Source organism: Nicotiana attenuata, unplaced genomic scaffold (genome assembly GCF_001879085.1).
Source record: "Nicotiana attenuata strain UT unplaced genomic scaffold, NIATTr2, whole genome shotgun sequence".
NCBI classification, from domain to species: Eukaryota; Viridiplantae; Streptophyta; class Magnoliopsida; order Solanales; family Solanaceae; genus Nicotiana; species Nicotiana attenuata.
In genome coordinates, this window is record NW_017670817.1 from 320,489 (window position 1) to 342,013 (window position 21,525).

General features: G+C 39.4%; 1 long non-coding RNA gene across 1 annotated transcript; it reads left to right on the plus strand.

Annotated features, from left to right (window-relative positions):
• The first annotated feature begins 11,669 nt into the window (after positions 1-11,669).
• LOC109243616 lies at positions 11,670-17,520 on the plus strand. The gene is made up of 3 exons (XR_002070590.1): positions 11,670-11,832; positions 11,907-12,030; positions 17,240-17,520. It is a non-coding gene; the product is annotated as an uncharacterized LOC109243616 (long non-coding RNA).
• The last annotated feature ends 4,005 nt before the right edge of the window (positions 17,521-21,525 follow it).

Here is a 21,525-nt window from a genome sequence, read left to right on the forward strand (position 1 = left end):
CAAAATAGAATAACCATACAAGAAGAGGAAAGCCATAGAAACAACAAGTCACAATCAATAATATCCAAATGCCCAATTGAAACATAACAATTTTCAACATACGAAAGTAATACATATTGTTACACCAATCTTAATAGAACGAACAATGAAACAATAAGAAATCAAGAATGGAGGCCGTCATGATATAAAATAAGCTTCAACAAATATCAAAACATTAGGCAAGGATCACATAATTTCCGGACAAGTTCCCATCTTATTTAGGTTTGATAATCTCATTTCCATGTGCCACAATCTAAAATACCACCGTGTTCCTACACGGAGTCTGATCTTGACCTGACCGGCTAGGTCATCTCGTTTGAGACATCATCCATTTCCATAATTTCAATCAATCAATTCAGCACAATTACCACCATGTGTGCGGCATGGTGTCCGATCACGGCCCGATCGGCTAGTCCATCTCGTTTGAGACATCCTGCTTTCAATCGTTCATCTCAATTCACATTTCCTTTCAGTCTTTAGTTATATGGCACATGAAACCTCATATATCACATCATTCTTGACCTTTGGACGCATTTCACAATTCAAGTTCCCTTTTCACACATTCAACAACATCATCATAGCAACAATAAGGCCTACAATGTAAGGCATCTTCAAATATAAGGGAAAAGCTTGGGAATTCTAAACATACAGAGACTTGACATATGAATTGGCACAAAAACCATTATTCAATTTCTTGATATAAGTTATTAACCTTTCTCATACATATTCTACACGGTGAAACATACTCACATAGGAAGATTATACATGACAAGCAGTTAGACAATCATTGAACATGAATCTATCAACACAACACAATAGGGCAAACGATTCTAGCATGATCCTTTTAGGGACTTACACCAATTTCACGGATGTAAGGGGTTCGATTCTAAGAAGAAGGTGGTTTAGCCATACATACCTCAATATAGCTTTTAGGTAAGTTCTACTTTTTGAAGTCATCTTAAAACAATTGAGTCGGGGCTCGTTTCGTAATTTGTTTCATATATTTTCTCATTTCACAGGCCTCACATGGCACAATTATAGGCGTTATCTACACTCTATTTCCCCAGTTCATTTCAAACATCTTTATAGTTTATCATCAACTAGACACAATCAATCATGACATTTAGTACACATACGAGAAATTAGGAGTATTAAGCATATTGTGTTTTATTCACCTAGTTGGTATACCCGTTTTCATTTAAAATACAACACAAAGACATACCATTCTTAATAAGCAGTCCATACATTAATCATCTATCGTTCAATATTAGGCTCATTCGGCATAGTCAAGTTTATGAGTTCATAGGGGATAACCTGAAATGTAGAATTTAGGGGTTTGGACTGATCATACTTAAACTTACAGAAACATTATGGAATTCAATTCCAAGAGATAAAGTTTAGACCACATACCTGGTTGAACTTTCCCTTAAGTTACTACAAGGTTTCGAAAATCCTAGCAATCACAATCTATTTCGAGATATAGCAAAATTGAACACAAATTAGGAAGATATTCATAGTCTTAGCTCGTTTGAGCATTCCATCAAAAACTAGGTGTGCATTAAGTCTTTAAGTTCCTATTATAGAGGATTTCATCAACCTTCAACCCATCCTTAAACATTTTTAGCTCAACAATGTTCCTACACCCGTTGATAACACATGCAAGCAAGATAACAACTCCAATACCCACAAACTTTCTTTATAAATACCCATCGTTAGGTAAAATTCGAAATTAAGGGTTAGGGTGTAGAATCTTACCTGAAGGATGAAGATCTAGTGTGTTTTCCTTGTTAATCATCAAAGATTTGTGTAAGAATTGAAGAATGATTTAATAGAGGTCAATTTCTCACTCTAGGGCTCCCTCTCTCACTCTATAACATCATATTTTTGCTCAAAAATGACCCATTGCGTGTAATTAATGATGTTGGGTCGGGTTATAAAGATAGAAGAATGGATAGTCCAAGATTCCGGACTTGGCTACAAGCCTGGCCAGCTTAAAGCCTGGTCTAACTTGACTTTATCCAGGCCTCGCCAGCTTAAAGCCTGGTCTAGCCTGGCTTTATCCAAGCCTCGCCAACTTAAATCCTGGTCCAGCCTAGCTTTATCCTGGCTAAAACCAGGTCTAGCCGTGACGAACAATTTCAACTCCCTCGCTTTGCTCAACCCAAAACTCCGGAAATACAATGTATTAGCCTACCTTGACACCACAAAACCTTAATTTACATAGAGAAGTTATCCAAGGACTTATAGTAATTTCCTCGCTAAAGTTGATATCTGAAGGTAATGCCTATGCGAGGGTAATGCCCCCACCCCCCAGTATTAGAGGTTGATTGTAGAGGAACCTCGGATACTCTTAGTGCGACCTTCGACACCGAATCATGATCGGTCTTTCATTCTAAGTTAGCACGATCCACTATTTCCTCATTAAAATCCTTGCTGAAAAAACCCATTTGGGACAAAATCGGTCTAAGGAAAAAAGAGTGCAATGCGTGCTTCAGACCATAAAACTTCGTGTTGCTTCTTGTCGACCACCTGCAAGTGTTTGTCCATAAATAAAAAGAAATGAAATGGGGTCATACCTTAGTAGTAATATCTTTTTAGGTGAGTTACGTTCGAATTTCTCGGTAGTTGTTCTCCGTTCATCATTCCGAGCTTATAGGATCCTTTCCCGGTGACCTCAGGAATTTGGTACGGTCCTTCCTAGTTCGGATCCTACTTCTCTTCGTTCGGAATCCAGGTGTTTAGTGTAACCTTTCTTAGTACTAAGTCCCCAACATTGAAGTATCGAAGGTTGGCCCTTCGATTGTAATACCTCTCGATCTATTGCTTTTGGGTGGCAAATCGAACAAGGGTGGCTTCACACATTTCATCCAATAGCTCCAGACTCGTATTCATAGCCTTGTTATTTGATTCCTTTGTTGCATATCGGGATCTGATACTTGGCTTCCCGACTTCGACCAGTATTAGAGCTTTGGTGCCATAAACCAATGAGAACGTGGTAGCCCCAATACTGGACTTCGAGGTTGTGCGATATGCCCAAAGAACTTCGGGCAGGATCTCCTTCCATTTTCCCTTGGCGTCGGTCAACCTTTTTTAAGGTTTTGGATTATGGTTTTGTTAGTCGATTTGGCTCGTCCGTTCCCACTAGGGTGATAAGGTGTCGATAATATTCTTTTGATCTTCGAGAAACTTTTTTACTTTGTTGCCGATAAATTATTTCCTGGTGTCACATAGAATTTCGGATGGCATCGCGAACTGACATATGATGTGGTCCCAAATGAAGTCGATGACTTCCTTCTCCCTGACCTTGTCGTATGCCTGTGTTTCAATCCACTTAGAAAAATAGTCAGTCATAAATAAGATAAATTGAGCCTTACCCGGTGCCCGTGAAAGAGGGATGACAATTTCCATTTACCACTTCATGAATGGAAATGGCGACAAGATTGAATGTAACAGTTCCCCGGGTTGGTGAATCATCAGAGCATATATTTGGCACTTGTCTCATTTTCACACAAACTCTTTCGCATCCTTTTCCATGTCGATCCAGTAATAGCCGAATTTGATTACCTTTTGAACCAATGATTCGACGCCTGAATGATTTCTGCAGGTGCCCTCGTGAACTTCGCTATAAGGAAAATTCTCCCTAAAACACGGAATTTCGCTGTGCCAAGTTAGGTCTTTGGATTGAACAATACACTACAGAGTTAAAAGAAAATGTTTTGCTGAAGTGTGCGTTTTTACGACCCATTATGTGGTCGCATAATAACTCTACGGGCCACAAAGTGAGGCAGTCTTTTTGGCCAATTTTAAAGTCCTTTTCACAGCCAATTATGCGATCGCATAACCACTTCGCGGGCCGCACTTTGGTCACATATTCGTCCTTGGACTTTTGCGAAGGGAGGTTGTGCGGCGCATTATGCGATCGAAGCAGAGGTCTACGGACCACATAATGGTCGCAAACCGAAGCAGAAAATTCAGGTCAATGAGGTCCACCTTTCGCGTTAATTTTGCAGACTGCATAGCCATTATGCGGTCGCATATGCGACCACAGATCCGTGTCGGGGCTCCAAATACTAATTTTTAGACCTGATCCTATGTCGATATATCTCACGCCACACTTCATTTTTAGCCCATTTTTTGGTACTTTTAGAGGGAGGAAGTGTTCTTCATCAAAATTACTCCTCAATTCTTGTTTAGACCTTGAAGATTTTCAAGAGAGGCACCTAGGTCTTCTTCCCAAGAGGTAAGATTCTATCACCAAAACTCTTAATATCAACATGCAACTAGAATGAGCCACTACAAAGGTAATTCATGGGGGTAGGAGTGCTTACCTTGCATGCATGTATTCTTAAGGTATGTGGGAAAGTTGTGAGTAAAAAATGGAAAAGAATGGGGTGTGGGTTGGCATAGTATTTCATAAAAAGGGCCATGAAACCTTAATACACAAAGTGTTTGATAGAATGCTCAAGTAAGCTAGAATTATGATCGTTTTACTAATTTTGGGTTCAATTTTTGCTAAATTGCTAAAATAGATTGAAGTTGCTAATTCCGAAACATCTTAAGTTTTAAGAGGCTCAATCGAGGTATGTATGGATAAAACCCGCTCTTCTTTGAATTGAACCCCTTTGGTGTTCATGAAATCAGTGTAAGTCCCAAATTGATCGTATAGAACTTGCTATTCCTGTTCTTGCGTTGATGGTATATATGCAATATGTGTTCCTGTGCTTTCATCATGTTATCTTATTATTTGGGAATGTGTTAGAGATATGGAATATGTGCTACAAATGCTTAGACTTCAAGTCAAATTCGAATAAAGATTATTATGTCAAATTGTGTGAAAAGCCTCTATGTGCTCTAGAATCTAAATTGCTCCCGTGTATGATCAATTCTCGAATGAAAAACCTTGTTGCTATTTATATGATTATAATGTTGAGTGTGTAAAAAGGGTAACATGAATTGTCAAATACGGCCAAGTGCCAAGAACGACGTAATTGTATACGGTCAAAATTAGGGAGCCCGATTTCGAGGTCTTAAATTAGGTTGTGAGTCCGAGTCTGGGAAACACGAAATGGAACTCAGATCCGGTCGAGGGACACATACCTTGAGGAAGCTGATCAAAGTCCTGGCACAACATGCATCAAGGGCGGCACAATCTCGAAGTCAATCAAGAAACAGGGGGAATTTCTCAAGAACACATAGACCAAGGGATAAATTAAAAGATAGGATTTGTACGAAATGGTACAGGTCCGTACTAAGCTGCTATACACATGTACCAATAGAATTCTTTACTACTATTAGGAATTTACTATATTGTATAAAGGGGACCCCAATCATTTTGTAGGGGATCTCACATTATTCACTGCAATAGAACATTCTATTCTCCTTGTTTAACGTGCTCAACAGTCGTTCTTCAGCTTTATTGTCTTTACTTTATTGTTCATACTTTACTATTCTTAGTTGGCCTCGAGGTCCCTGGGACAACCAAGCTCGAGGCCCTATTGTGTCAACACTGATTTGGTTCTTCATTTCTTCTTACTTAAGCTCAATATTACTTTTTTAATCACTAGTATTAGAATATATCATGTCACGCCCCGACCTCGGGAGGCGCGACCGGTGCTCAATCGAGAGAACCCAACTGAGCAAGCCTTTTTAACTCTTTCTACCCATCTCAATATGATTAAGGGAACCATGCTCTTGTTTATTTAGACAATAGTAAAGATCGTACATCCAACATTGTTAGTTCATTTTTATATCACAAACCTTAAACCATGGCTAGGTTTCCAAGATTTCATACAATTATAGTTTAGAAGAGCTAGAGTTTAGAATTACAACACAGTTCATTGACCCATCCAACACCCGTACAAAACCCACACAAACGTCTACGGAGCCTCTAAGGATACAAAAGACAATTATGACAACGCCGACAACAAGGCCCCGTCTATACCTCAAAAGTGGAAGTCTACAACAAAAGATGTACAACATGACCTCTTGAAGGAAAAAGGGGCTCACCAAGACTTTGAGAGAAGGACACTCTGCTACGCGCGATCGGTATTGTCTGCTATGGAGCCACCTACATTCATTCAAAAATGTAGCGCTCCCGGCAAAAGGGACGTTAGTACCATGGAATAGTACTAGTATGTGTAACTAAACACCATCTAGTTAGAAAAACTATCATACAAGAATAAGTAACTCACAAGTATAACTCAAAAGCTTTAAACGATCACCACATCGTCAAATAAAAGAACCATACAACTTTCACATCATTTTTCCATAGCTTTTAGTTTGGGCATTTCATATTGTTCATCATTGTTTGCAATACCATCGCTATCTTGAGCGGAGTCCGATCGCAACCCGATCGGCTAGGTTGCCTCATTTCAGACATATACCTCAATCACAATGTCATTCTCATTTTCTAGAATTCTAAGCAAAATACCACCATGTGTGCGGCATGGCGTCCGATCTCGGCCTGATCGGCTAGGCCGCCTTACCAAGGTGTTATTCCTTTCTCATTTATCATCTCGTTTCAATCTTTGTTTCACACATATCATTTCATAGGCACTTGGGGCCACAATTATCACATCATTTCCAATTTCAATGTTAGCTTTGCAATTTAGGATAATAGGTGCACACAAGAGCAATTTAAGTTGAAAGCATAGATAAGATTTCACATGGATGGCACAACAATCGCAGTTTCAATCTTGATTTGAGGTCTAGGCATTTCAATACATGATTCATATTCTCCGTACCTTTTTAAATCATCGAGAATAGCACATCGATCATATTGAGACACACCTTTCATGTATATAAAGTTGCAACACCAATTCATGTGGAATTAACAATCAATACATCAACCCAATTTTACTCTTACCGCACTTACACAAACACCAACGGAGCTCAATTTCTAAAAAGATGGGTTTTTAGCCATACATACCTCAATAGAGCTTTCCTTAAATTCTTACAAAATTCTGGGACTCTTAGCGACTTCAATCTATTTTATGGGAATCATAAATTGAACTAAGAATTAGCGACATGATTCAGGCTCTAACTTATTTGAGCATATTATCAAGCACTAAGTGTGCATTGTGATTTTAGGACCCTTTTGTGAGAGATTTTCTTCAATCTTATACTCCAATTGCTATCTTTTTAGTTCACAACCTCCCCATACCCTATTATCTTTTATTCATGCAAGAAAATTCATTTTTATACCCATGAACCCACAAGCTAATTACTCATTCTAGTGTGAATTTCGAAATCAAAGGTTGGGGCTCAAGCTCTTACCTCTTGAGGTGAAGGCCTAGCAGATGAGCTTGAAATTCTTCAAGGGTTTAGGCAAGAATTGGGTGGGGACTTGATGAAGATCACACTCTCTCTAGAACTTCCTCTCTCACTCTATTTGCAGTAAAATAACACAAAAAGGGGTCTTATGGGGTGTTTTTAATGGGATGGGGTCGGGTTTTAAAAGTTAGAAATAGGAGCTCCGGCGCAGTCTGCGATCGCATAATGGACACACGGCCCGCAAAAACAGCTTCAAAAACCTGAACAAGCTGCCCGGGTATGCAACAAGAATGCGATCCGTATACCTGTTCTGCGGTCGCATAATGCACTGCAGAACTGCCCCTCGTAATAATTCCAAGGGGATTATGCGATGACTATGCGGCCCGCATATTGATTATGTGATCGCATAATTGGCCACATAGTTGACCTCAAAATTAACCATCAAACTATCTGACTCTGCGGCGACTATGCGGTCCGCATAGCTATTATGCGACCGCATAAATACACTTTTCTGGAAAACATTATTCCTCAACTTTTTAATGCACAGATCAGTCCAAAGGATCTGAACTGTGCATATTCCTATCTTGTCACTATGGGCTTTCGGGTTTTGAGTAGAAATTTTTACGGGGCCTCACATATCACATATCTTTAAAACCAAAAATTATCTTTTATTGTTACTCATATTTTTCGAGGTAAACAGTAATAAACGAGGCCACTCGTGCCAACGTATTGAAAGAGGGGAAACCAATGTGAAGTGAGATAATTGATTGAAAGGACGATGTCTCTAGGGGGATGGCCTAGCTGACAGGCCGTGATCGGACGCCATGTCGCACACATAGTGGTAATTGTGATGGAAACGATGATTGAAATAGTGGATATGGTTGATGTCTCAAATGAGATGACCTAGCCAATAGGGTCGAGATCGAACTCCGTGTAAGGACAAGGTGGTATTGTGGATTGTGGCACATGGCACTAAAGATTACCAATCTAATAAGATGAAAATTGACTTGAGAACTTATGTGATCCTTACTTGATGTTTTTGTTTTGTTTGAAGCTCTTATTGTACATCATGACTGTTACCCTTTGTTTCATTGTTCATTCTATGAAAATGGGGTTTTAGCTTTACACACTGTATACGGTCAAAATCGAAATAGCATGCTTTTGAAGTCTTAAATCGGGCTATGGGTCCGAGTCCGGGAGACTCGAAGTGGGTGTCGTATTTGGCTAAGGGACACCTACCTCGAGGAAGCTGATCGAATGCCTGGCATGGGTTGCATCGAGGGCAACTTTGTCTCAAAGTCAATCAAGAAATAGCGGTAATTTCTCAAGCACAAATGGACCTGGGCATTAATTAAAGGATAAGGGTTGTACGAACTAGTACAAGTCCGTACTAGGCCGTTATACACCTGTACCAATAGAATTCTTTACTTTTATGAGCAAGGTACTATGTTGGGGTTTTCTCCTCCTATATAAAGGGGACCCGAATCACTTTGTAAAAGAAGAGATCATTCGCTAATACAGATTCTTATTCTTCTCTTGTTGAACGTGCTCTCCAATTATTCTGCAGCTTTATTGCCTTTACTTTATTGTTCATACTTAATTGCTCTTAGCTAACCTCGAGGTCCCTAGATTGACGAGCTCGAGGCCCCTACTGTTCTGATAATAATGATTTGGTTCATTATTTCTTCTTACTTAAGCTCAATATTATTCATATAATCACTAGTATTAGAATATATCACGTATCTTTAAAACCACAAAACATCTTTAATTGTTACACACTTTTTTTTGAAATAAACAGTTTGGCGCCCACCGTGGGGCTAAAGATTATAGTGCTTATTTTAGTGCTAATTTTCTGATAACACATGTTATTCTTCACACTTTTTCTTGTCAAAGATTCTTTGATTTTAGGATTAATCATATCTAGCACAAAAAATGCACCCGTTCACCACAGTAAGGGGCTTGGAGAAAATATCGGCATAGGGCTGGGTGTACCACCCGTAAACCCTGAGGGAGTGCCAGATGTGGAGCCAGTTGATATCACCTCCCACAACACGGACGCAGGCACAAACCCTGCAAGGAACACACAGGGAAGCCCGAGCCAGAGGCTAGGAAACACGAGGACTGGAAGAAGGAGGAGTCAACCTCCAGGTGATATTCGAGATGCTGCAAGCTCAGCAAGTCGCCAACGCTCAATTTTAGAGTCAGGACAGGACTCCTAACACCGCCGAACTAGTAAATGCACAACATAAACCAGTGCTTGGGAGGCCCGATAAAAGCGGCTCGGGGACTGACCCCACAATCATGAAAATGCTCGAGGAACTGACTAAAATAATCGAGTCAGGAGAAAAGAAGATAGAAGACAACGACAAGAAGGTGGAAACTTACAACTTCCGAGTAGACCAGATACCGGGACCACCTCAAGTTTTGAAGGGTTTAGACGCCAAAAAATTCATACAAAAACCTTTCTCCCCCAAGTGCAGCTCCGATGCCTATTCCCAAGAAGTTCCGCATGCACGATATACCAAAGTACAATGGGATAACTAACCTTAATGAGCATATTACTTCATACACTTGTGGAATCAAAGGAAATGACTTGAATGACGACAAAATCGAGTTAGTGTTATTAAAAAAAGTTTGGAGAAACACTATCAAAGGGAGCTATGATTTGGTATCATAACTTAGCTCCTAACTCTATTGATTCATTCGCTATGTTAGCGGATGCCTTCGTGAAAGCACATGCCGGGGCCATAAAGGTGGCCACGAGAAAATCGGACGTTTTCAAAATAAAACAAGTGGACGATGAGATGTTGAGGGAGTTCGTGTCCCGTTTCAGATGGAATTAACCCCGGTCTCCGATGACTGGGCAGTTCAGGCCTTCATGCAAGGTTTGAATGAGAGAAATTTGATAGCATCTCGACAGATAAAAAAGAACTTGATCGAATATCCTGCTGTGACATGGTCGGATGTGCACAATCGTTATCAGTCAAAAATCATGGTCGAGGACGACCAGCTGGGAGCCTCCTCAGGCTCAGTTCACCCAAACAAATTCATAGCCAAGCCCCCGTGAGACACAGATAGGGCATCAAGACCCAACAATGAGCGGTATCAACCATATGATTGAAGAAACAACGGTTGGAGCCACAATGCCTCTCGGAGCGATCGAAGAAATGACCAAGGTCAAGGGTCTCAGGGACTCATGAGCAGAAACGGGTTCGATAAGCACATCTACCCCGCCGAAGCCCCTCGATTATTAGAGTACAATTTTAGCATACATGTGTCAGGAATCGTCTCGGCCATTGGGAGAAACAAAGATGCTAAATGGCCCAGGCCAATACAGACCGATCCCTTCCAAATGAACCCGAACGTGATGTGCAAGTACCATGGCACACATGGCCATAGAATGGAGGATTGCAGGAAGCTAAGGTAGGAGGTGGCTAGGTTATTCAATAAGGGCCACCTTCGAGAATTCCTAAGTGATCGGGCTAAGAATCACTTAGGGAAAGGGATGCAGGCAGAAGGAACGAACCAAAAGAACCTCAACATGTCATTCTCATGATAATCGGTGGAGCCAAAGTCCCACAGGAACCAATATTCAAATGCACCAAAATATCCATCACAAGAGAAAAACGAACTCGGGATAACTTACCCGAGGACACCCTCAGATTCAGCGAGGAAGACATCGAGGCTTTATCTCAACCTCACAACGATGCACTGGTAATCTCTGTAAGCACGTGATTTTTGCCCTATACGAAATACTCCTATAAAATCCCCAGAAAAATAGATTTTGTTTAACGTTATTTGCCATTTTAGGAATTTTTATAGATTTTATTAATTGGTTGCATTTTTCTTGCATGTTTAATTTTATTTAAATCATGAAAAAATACCCAAAAATATCATTAATTGCATTTAGGATTCGTTTTTGCTTTTTTAGAATTAACCAGTAATTATTTATTTTATAAAAATTGAAAATCACGAAAAAATGCTTCATTTTTACTCTTTTTCCTTTTATTGATTTTTTTCTCTTTTAATTTAGGATTAAATAGCTTTTATAATTTTTATAATTAGCTAATTAGTTTAAATTCACACTTTTGGATAATTTCGAATTTTTAATTTGTAGGATTTTAATTAAAAGAAAAAGGAAAAAATTAAAAAATAAAAGAAAGAATTGGAAAAGAAAGGTTTGTCCTGTGAAATTGGGCCAAAATTAATGCTGAGCCCAAAGCCTATACCCAAATCTGCCCAAACCCAATAACCCACTCAAAGCCTAATCTCCCTACCCAAATACCCATTACCCGACCCTAATCCCTCACATAAAAGGGGAGTTAAGGCACAAAATAGATAAGATTTTGGAGAGATCTTAGACCCCTTCAGCAACGGTGCATTTTGGGAGCAAAAAAAAAAAAAAAAAAGCTTCTCCTCCCTTCCTTCATCATCACCAAACTGACCTCTTTCCTCCAAACCAAAACAATGGAACCTCACCTCCACACTCTCGTCCCTCAAATATACACACATAAACGATTGGTAAGAGAAACTTGAATTTTCAAGGAAGATCTGAAGATGAATTAATTTCAAAGCTCGATTTCTTCTCTTTCTAGGTTTATAAAAGCTGTTTTGGAGCTGTGGATGTTGCTTCGTTGATTTTGCCGCTGCTGTTTAGCTTCTGTTCTTCGACATCTCAACCTTCATTAGCTCTAGTTTTGATGTTTTGCTGTTGTCCAGGTAATCTCTCCCTTGAGACTGTACTGCTACTTAATGTTTGAATCATGAAATCACAAGAATTTCCTCATGTTAGATTCAAATTGAATTTTGTGAACATTTACAATGATATGTGATGTGCTGTTATCAGTCTGATTCAATGTTATGTGTTATTGGGTCATTTGAACTCGTTCGATTTCCTATTTAATCATTGTTGTAGTGTTTAAGATATGAAAGTGTTCAAATCGTGGTATTAAAATCNCCAAAAAAAAATCAGAAACAAAAATCCAAAAATACTCTTTTTCTTCTTTAGAAGTCTTTTTTTTGTAAATGTCAATAAAAATTTTGAAAAACTGAAGTCCAAATACTTTTTTTGCTTTTCCTTAGAAGTACTTTAGTAAATAAATAAAAGCTTAGAAATTCAAAATATTTTTCTTAAAGAAGTCCCTTTTTCGAAAATTAAGAGGTTACATCCAAAATCCAAAATATTTCTTTTTCCTTAGAAAAAGAGAAAACAAATGAAAAACTCAAACAAAAAGTATTCCCAAAGTTCAAATAAAAAAAAAGAAGAAATTTTCAGAAGTCTTTCTTTCAAAAATAAAATCAAATCAAAAATCCAAAACAAATTCCCTTTCTTCTTTTAAAACACTTTTTTAGAAAATTCCAAAGAAAAAAATAAATCAAAAAATCAAAACTGTTTTTCTTTTGCCTTAAATCCAAACATATTTTCTTTTAGTTCCTTCTTTAGAAATCTTTCCTTAACAAATTCCAAAAAAAAAAGAAGTTTTTAATACTCAATTCCCAATTTTGCCCGAACTACGCTGGTTTGATTCTCACCGAATTTGAGATACGTCGGCAACCCTCATCGGGTCCAACCACCCTTTTGCAAAAATAGCCAAAAATACCAAAATTTTAATTTTTTGTCAAATAGTGATGCCATTCTTGTTTTAAAATAAGCCGAATGTCCCCAAAAGGGCGCCGGAAGGCTATTTTTGCAAGAACAGCCACCCCGAGTCATTTTTAAATGGTTTGCGGGCACAGCCTTAAAATCTCCCTCCCGGAAGTGCTGAAAGGCCGTATCTGCAAAACCGAGTCTTTGTTTTCTTAAATAAAAGTTTTGAAAAATAGCCACTTTTTCCTTTTAGGTCAAAATAAATCATTAAAATACTCCTTAGATGTCTTTCTTTCATAAATAATAAATATATAAAAAAAAAAAATACAAATTTTGAAAATTGAGTCCGAAAAATATTTTTGCTCAAAAATCCAAAACATTTTCATAAAAGTCCCTCTTCCGAAAATTAAGAGGCAACTTTAAAAATCCAAAAAAAAATATTTTTCTTTCGTGTTTAGAAAATAAATGAAAATTCAAACAAATATATTTCTTTTTACTTCTAAAATTCCCAAAGTTTCAATAAAACGAAAATGTAAAAGTCTTTCTTTCAAAAATTAAAAAGAAAAATCAAAATCAAAATATTTTCCTTTTTCCTTCTAATGCATTTCTTTCAAAAATTTAAAAAAAGAGTTAGTTTATTTACCTTATTTGCAAGAACTACACTTGGTCTGATTCATGCGGGGTCATGATACGTAGGCAGTCTCCATAGGATTCGACCGTAACCCTAAAAAAAAAAATACGAGGGAAGGAAATAAAAGAAAAACAAGAGAGGAAAAGAAACACAAAAAGAGAAAATAAGGAATCGAGAGAAAGATCATGGCAAAAGAAAAAGGAAAAGCAGAAAATGAAAAACAGAGAGAAAGGAAAAATGAGAGAAAAACAAAAAGAGAAAGAAAAGCAAGAAAAACAAAGAGTGGAAATCAAAAGAAGAGAAAATAGAAAAAGAAAAGCCGGGATGACGCATGAAACCAGTGCAAACAAGTAGACATCCGTTTAACTGTATAGGTGCATCACACCCCAATGTGCGATTACTTGTCTGTTACTTGTCTCAAACTAACCGTGTGTTGCTGTCAATTCCAGCCTAGCTTTTAGAAACGGTGGTTGGTTGTGGTAAGCTGGGGATCGCATCAATACTTTACTAGATCGAAAGGAAGTGTGGAAATGTCTACAGAAATGACTTTGCCCGCAGTTCCCATCTCTGAGGACAACCCCATCTCGGGGATCCCGGCATCTGAGTCTGTCACGACGGAAGAGAACCGGATACTACGTCTCCAACTCATGGAGATGTGGGACGCCTGGACCAATGGAAGGGAGCCTCCAAGCGCCATCCCTGGATTTCCTGAACTATTCCCTGGATCTGGGGGTACCTCCAATATCCCCATCAGCCGCCCTCATACTCCGTTGGGACAACCTACCCCGTCTGCTCACTTCATAGGAACACCTTCTGAGGTACGCCCCCAGGTGTTCACATCAAGAGTAGCTCCCAATATCTTTACCGCTCCACCATGCTCTGCCACAACATAACCTTCACTTCCAAGGCCCGCTTTTGATCCCTCGGCCTTCACTTTCCAAAACCCTGTCTTTTAGGTGGATCCTCCTCAGTATCCCACATATACCTATACTCAACCACCTCCATGCGAGCTCACACCCGGACAGGATAAAACTCCTAAAGCTCCCGAACAGGATGAAATGGCAAAAAGGATGAGAAGCCTGGAGCAGAGCCTCAAAAACATACAGGGCTTGAGTGGGCAGAAGAGTGTGTCATATACTGATTTGTGCATGTTCCCTCACGTGCACCTGCCCATGGGATTTAAAACACCAAAGTTCAAAAGTATGACGGGCACGGCGACCCCGTTGCTCACTTGAAGAAGTATTGCAATCAGTTACGTGGGGCCGGCGGAAAAGAAGAGTTGTTGATGGCCTATTTCGGAGAGAGCTTAGTAGGCATTGCCTCAGAATGGTACATGGACCAAGACATCTTACGTTGGCACATTTGGGACGATCTTGCCAGAGACTTTGTAAGGCAATTTCAATATAACATCGACATCGCACCAGACCGGAATTCTTTGGCAAATCTGAAGAAAAAGCCATCAGAGAGCTTAGAGAATACGCTATTAAATGACGCGAACAGGCATCTAGGGTGAAACCTCCCATGGACGAGGTAGAAATGGTCACTATCTTCCTCCAGGCCCCGGAAGCAGATTACTTTCAGAACATGATGTCGGCCATGGGCAAGCCTTTTGCAGAGGCAATTAAAATTGGCGAAATGGTAGAGAATGGTCTGAAAACGGGCCGGATTTTGAGTCAGTCGGCCATCAGAGCAACCTCCCAAGCCATCCAAGGCGGGTCTGGAGGAATGGCCAAAGGTAAAAAGAAAGANCCAAAAAACCGAGGATCTCCCGGCCAAAAAACCGAGGAGCCTTTTCTTTCCAAATCCCGGCCAAAAACCGAGGATCTCCCGGTCAAAAACCGAGGAGCCTTTTCTTTCCAAATCCCGGCCAAAAAACCGAGGATCTCCCTGGCATAACCCAAGGAGCTTTTTCTTTCCAAATCTCGGCCAAAAAACCGAGGATATCCCTGGCAAAACCCAAGGAGGTTTTCTTTCCAAATCCCGGCCAAAAAACCGAGGATCTTTTCTTTCTTTCCGTCCCGGCAAAACCCAAGGACCCTTCTTTCTTTTCCGGCATAACCCGGTCATTTTCCAGCATAACCTGGATTCATTCACAAGAATACACAATCCTGATTTGATCTCTTAGATATGTGTTACAACTAACTCACGAAATCTTCCTAGTGAAAACTGGGGCAGAAAATTTCGTTCGTTTGTTTGTTTTGGTATCTTAAGCAGGTCGACCTCAAGACACAAGGTGTGAGATGACCAATGGAATAAATCTCAATCCAGAATCAAGAAAAGAAGAAAAGAACAAAAACAAATGAACTCAAATGTGAAGCAAGTAAGGGTGCGGATTGCTCAAAACCTGATTAAAGTCACAAGCTCCGCTGATCCTATTTTGACCTAATGCTGCATGACGAAGTAAACACCTACAACTTGCGAGCATCAAGATTCAGATCGAAGTCCACAGCAAAATCGGCTAAGACTCAAGATCAAGTTTCAAGAGAATTATAGATAGGAATCTTGTAACTCATAGTTGATAGGCATAGCTAGCTTAGCTTTGATTTTCCTTTTGGTGTAATAAGGAGCTCATCAAGCAGAAACAACAGCAACAGCAGTGAAATCACGGCTTCCTGGTAGTCCCAGCTACCAAAACTTCCAGAACTACACTGACCTGATTCCTTTATAGCCAAGGATATGTAGGCAACCTCTGAAGCAAGGTTCGGTCAGACTCTTTCAAAAATGCTTCTCATGGAGTTTCAAATGGGCAAAAATTCCTCATATTGCTCACTTTATCTTTGCCTGAAAACTCTTCATGTTTCCGAGCAAAGAGGGGCAGCTGTAAGCACGTGATTTTTGCCCTATACGAAATACTCCTACAAAATCCCGAGAAAATAGATTTTTCCTTAATTATTTTCCATTTTAGGAATTTTATAGATTTTTATTAATTGTTTGCATTTTTCTTGCGTTTAAATCATAAAAAATACCAAAATATCACGTATGGCATTAAGGCCTTATCTTTACATTTTTAGGATTAATTAGTAATTACTTATTTTATAAAATTTAAAAATTACAAAAATGCTTCATTTTTACACTTTTTCCTTTTATTGATTTTTCCTCTTTTAATTTAGAATTAAGTAGCTTTTATAATTTTTATAATTAGTTAATTAGTTTAATTTCACACTTTTGGATGATAATTAATTTAGGATTTTAATCAAAAGAAAAGGAAAATTTAAAATAAAAGAAAGAATTGGAAAAGAAAGGTTTGTCTTGTGAAATTGGGCCAAAATTAATGCTGAGCCCAAAGCCTATACCCAAATCTGCCCAAATCCAATAACCCACTCAAAGCCCAATCTCCCTACCCAAATACCCATTACCCTTTGCCCTAATCCCTCACATAAAAGGGGAGTTAAGGCACAAAATAGATCAGATTTTGGAGAGATCTTAGACCCCTTCAGCAACGGCGCATTTTGGGAGTAAAAAAAAAAGCTTCTCCTCCCTTCCTTCATCATCACCAAACAGACCTCTTTCCTCCAAACAGAAACAATGGAACCTCACCTCCACACTCTCGTCCCTCAAATATACACACATAAATGACTGAAGCGAGGTTAAAAAAAAAATTTCGAAGAGAGATCTGAAAATCCGAAGCTAAAACTGGAAAGAGAAACTTGAATCTTCAAGGAAGATCTGAAGAAGAATTAATTTCAAAGCTCGATTTCTTCTCTTTCTAGGTTTATAAAAGCTGTTTTGGAGCTGTGGATGTTGCTTCGTTGATTTTGCCGCTGCTGTTTAGCTTCTGTTCTTCGACATCTCAACCTTCATTAGCTCTAGTTTTGATGTTTTGCTGTTGTTCAGGTAATCTCTCCCTTGAGACTGTACTGCTACTTAATGTTTGAATCATGAAATCACAAGAATTTCCTCATGTTAGATTCAAATTGAATTTTGTGAACATTTACAATGATATGTGATGTGCTGTTATCAGTCTGATTCAATGTTATGTGTTATTGGGTCATTTGAACTCGTTCGATTCCTATTTAATCATTGTTGTAGTGTTTAAGATATGAAAGTGTTCAAATCGTGGTATTAAAATCACAACACCTTAAATCTGCTTCTTGTTCAAAGCTTGGTTGAATCTTGCAATTAGTCAATTCTTGTGATGACGCCGGAGTAGCTGTCCTCTTGCCGTTAAATTTCCCTATATTTCTCCGGCGAAATTGAACTCTAGGTGGCAGAAAAGTTGTACAACTGGTTCTGTCATTAAGGTTTGGGACGTTGCACTGGGGACCATGAAGGTTGGGGAAGTAGCTGTAATTACCTGCAAGCCAGCGTATGCCTATGGATTTGTAGAGTAGCTGGAAATTAAAGATTGCTTGGTATTTTATTCACTTTGACCTGTAGAGTTTTAACTGGAAACTAGTAGGTTAGGAGATATCTTATGCTTTTCCATTATTCTCATTGCTATTAATTTAAGAAAAAAAAAAATGACATTAAGAATACAGCAATTTCAACACACTTTCATGTCGTGTAATTCCTTTTCTTTGCATTTCGCCTTTCTTAAATCTGTTAAGTAGTTTTCTTGCTTTCAATTTCTTATTAAGATTCTTCAATTTCCTAAATACTGTAGTTCTTATCTACGATGAAGACATACACTTTATAGAGTCACTTACATGATCTTTGAGTATATAATTCCATTTTTTTGTAATATTTAAGTGCATAAATCAGGACCTTGCAATGATCACAAAGTAGTTTGGTAAAATAATTCAAGAACATCGTAGTCTGCTTTAGTTAAGTAAAAATCCTTTTAAAATAATTCGAGACGTGCAATGCCAAATAAAATCCCAAAACTCATGGCCCTCACTTAATTAATTTTAACTCTTTAGAAATCAGAGTGTGCCATTAGTTGAATTTTCCATGGCCCTCACAAAGTTAACAACGCGTAGTTGCTTTAGGCGCGTTATTTGAATAATGTTACCTTCCTAAATTCGGGTGCACATTTATGTGACCCAAATCCAAACCCCAACGAAGTCGAAATGTGTCAAAAACCGCGGGTGCATTTATGTGACGTGGTTCGAGACGCGTTTTTACGACGTTGCAATTCTCTTTAAAATAATAATAAAAGCGGTTTGAAGTTAAAAAAGCACATAAGTTAAAACATGTATTGAAATCAGATTTTTAGCCAATTATAATAATTTAAGCGACCGTGCTAGAACCACAGGATCCGGGGGTGCCTAACACCTTCCCTCGGGTCAACAGAATTCCTTATTCAGAATTTCTGGTTCGCAGACTCCAACTGGGAAGTCGAAATTTTCCTCGATTTGGGATTCAAGTTAAACCGGTGACTTGGGACACCAAAAGCCAATCCTATCCCAAGTGGCGACTCTAAAAACCAAATAAATAATCCCATTTCGAATAATGTCACTTTAAATGGAAAAACTCCCTTATACATTATCCTTCGGGGTAGATGTGTAGAAAAGGAGGTGTGATAATCTCTATCCTTTTAAATAAAGTTCAAGTTAAACGTGTTCTCGTGGATCCAGGTAGCTCGGCAAATATAATCAGGTCCAGGGTCGTGGAGTAGCTCGGACTGCTCGATCAAATCTTACCAACATCTTGGGTCTTGAATGGCTTTAACGTGGCAAGCGAAACGATGAAAGGAGAAATCATCCTCCTAGCCAACGTGGACGGAACCATACAAGACACCAAACTTCATGTCATTGAAGGTTACATAAGATATAATGCTTTTCTCGGAAGGTCGTGGATCCATAGCATGAGGGCAGTGCCATCGACCCTCCACCAAATGATGAAGTTCCCAACAAAGGATGGCGTGAAAATAGCATATGAAGAACATCATGCATCTAAGGAGATGTTTGCAGTGCACGACTTGACACCGATATCGACGTCATTATCGGAAAAGTCGAAGGACAAATAGGCAGCCAAATAGCAATTACAGCTCGCGCCCTTGGTTGATCCCGAGGGACAAATATTCGATGAACAGGTAGCTGGGGACGAAGAAGAAGATTTCCTCACTCCCCGAACTATTGTTTCCCCCGAGGAATCAGATGCAATGAAATCCACGATCGAAGAACTCGAACAACTCATATTAATTGAGCATCTTTTGGAACAAAAGGTATACTTGGGGACGAGGTTAACCCCCGAACTCAGGAAAAAACTCATTCAATTTCTCATCGATAATATTGATTGCTTCGCTTGGTCCCATTTAGATATGAAGGGATTCCACCAGAGATAACTACCCATCGACTAAGTGTCGATCCCAGATTTAAATCGGTGAAGCAAAAGCGGAGACCTCGGTCCGAGGTAAAGTATGCATTCATCAAGGAAGATGTAACCAAACTTCTCAAAATAGGATCTATCGGGGAAATAAAATATCCTGAATGGCTAGCTAACGTAGTGGTAGTCCCTAAATAGGGGAATAAACTTAGAATGTGTGTAGATTACAAATATTTTATTTGAACAAAGTATGCCCTAAAGATTCTTTCCCATTGCCAACATCGATCGCCTGATCGATGCTACAGCCGGCCACGAGATCCTTACTTTTCTCGATGCCTACTCCGGGTACAACCAATTCAAATGAACCCAGAAAACTGGGAGAAAACTTCATTCTTCACTAAGTATGGGATGTATATTTATAATGTAATGCCCTTCGGGCTAAAAAATGCAGGAGCCACATATCAAAGTTTAGTTAATAAGATGTTCGAACATCAAATAGGCAAATCCATGGAAGTTTATATTGATTATATGCTAGTTAAGTCCCTCCGCAGAGGACCATTGACCCATTTGCAGGTGACATTCGACATCCTTAAAAAGTACAACATGAAGCTCAATCCCGAGAAATGCGCATTTGGAGTCGGCTCGGGCAAGTTCTTGGGCTTCATGGTGCCAAACAGAGGCATCGAGATCAATCCCAATAAAATCAAAGCCATTGAAGAGATCACCGTGGTGACAAATTTGAAAGCTGTGCAACGGCTAACTGAATGCATAGCTGCCCTAGGCCGGTTTATCTCGAGGTCATTGGATCGGAGCCATCACTTCTTTTCCCTGCTCAAAAAGAAAAATAGCTTCGCATGGACCCCGAAATGCCAGAAAGCCCTGGAAGAGTTAAAACGGTATCTCTCGAGCCCGCCCTTGTTCCATACTCCAAATGAGGATGAAACCCTCTACTCGTATCTATCCGTATCCGAGGTGGCGGTAAGTGGCGGGTTGGTTCGAGAAGAGCAAGGTACACAATTTCCTGTCTATTAAGTGAGTCGAACTCTAGGGGATGCTGAAACCAGGTACCCACATTTGGAAAATTAGCTCTTGCATTAATAAGTGCATCTAGAAAATTAAAACCATATTTTCAATGCCATCATATATGTGTATTGACCATATATCCGCTTCAAAATGTCTTGCACAAGCCCTAATTATCGGGCAGGTTGGTTAAGTGGGCCATCGAAATTAGAGGATATGATATCGAATATCAGCCTCGAACGACCATCAAGTCTCAAATTTTGGCAGACTTCGTGGACGACTTCACGCCTGCCCTCGTACCTGAAGTAGAAAAGGAACTCTTGTTAAAAACGGGTACAATGACGGGGATTCGGACCCTCTTCACAGAAGGTTCCTCGAATGTGAAAGGGTCCGGGCTCGACATCGTTTTGAAACCGCCTACGGGCAGTGTTATTAGACAATCTATCAAAACTTCTAAATTGACTAACAATGAGGCCGAGTATGAAGCCATGATTGCAGGTCTTGAACTAGCCAAGGGCCTTGGAGCAGAGGTCATCTAGGCAAAATGTGATTCCCTTTTGGTGGTAAATAAGGTAAACGGAAGCTTCGAGGTTCGAGACGATCGAATACTTGGACAAACTTCAAATGACACTGCACAACTTCAAGGAATAGACACTGGACCACGTATCTCGAGAACAGAATAGCGAGGCCGACGCACTAGAAAACTTGGGATCATCAATCGAAGAAGACGATATTGTCCCGGGGGCTGTCATCCACCTATCGAAGTCAG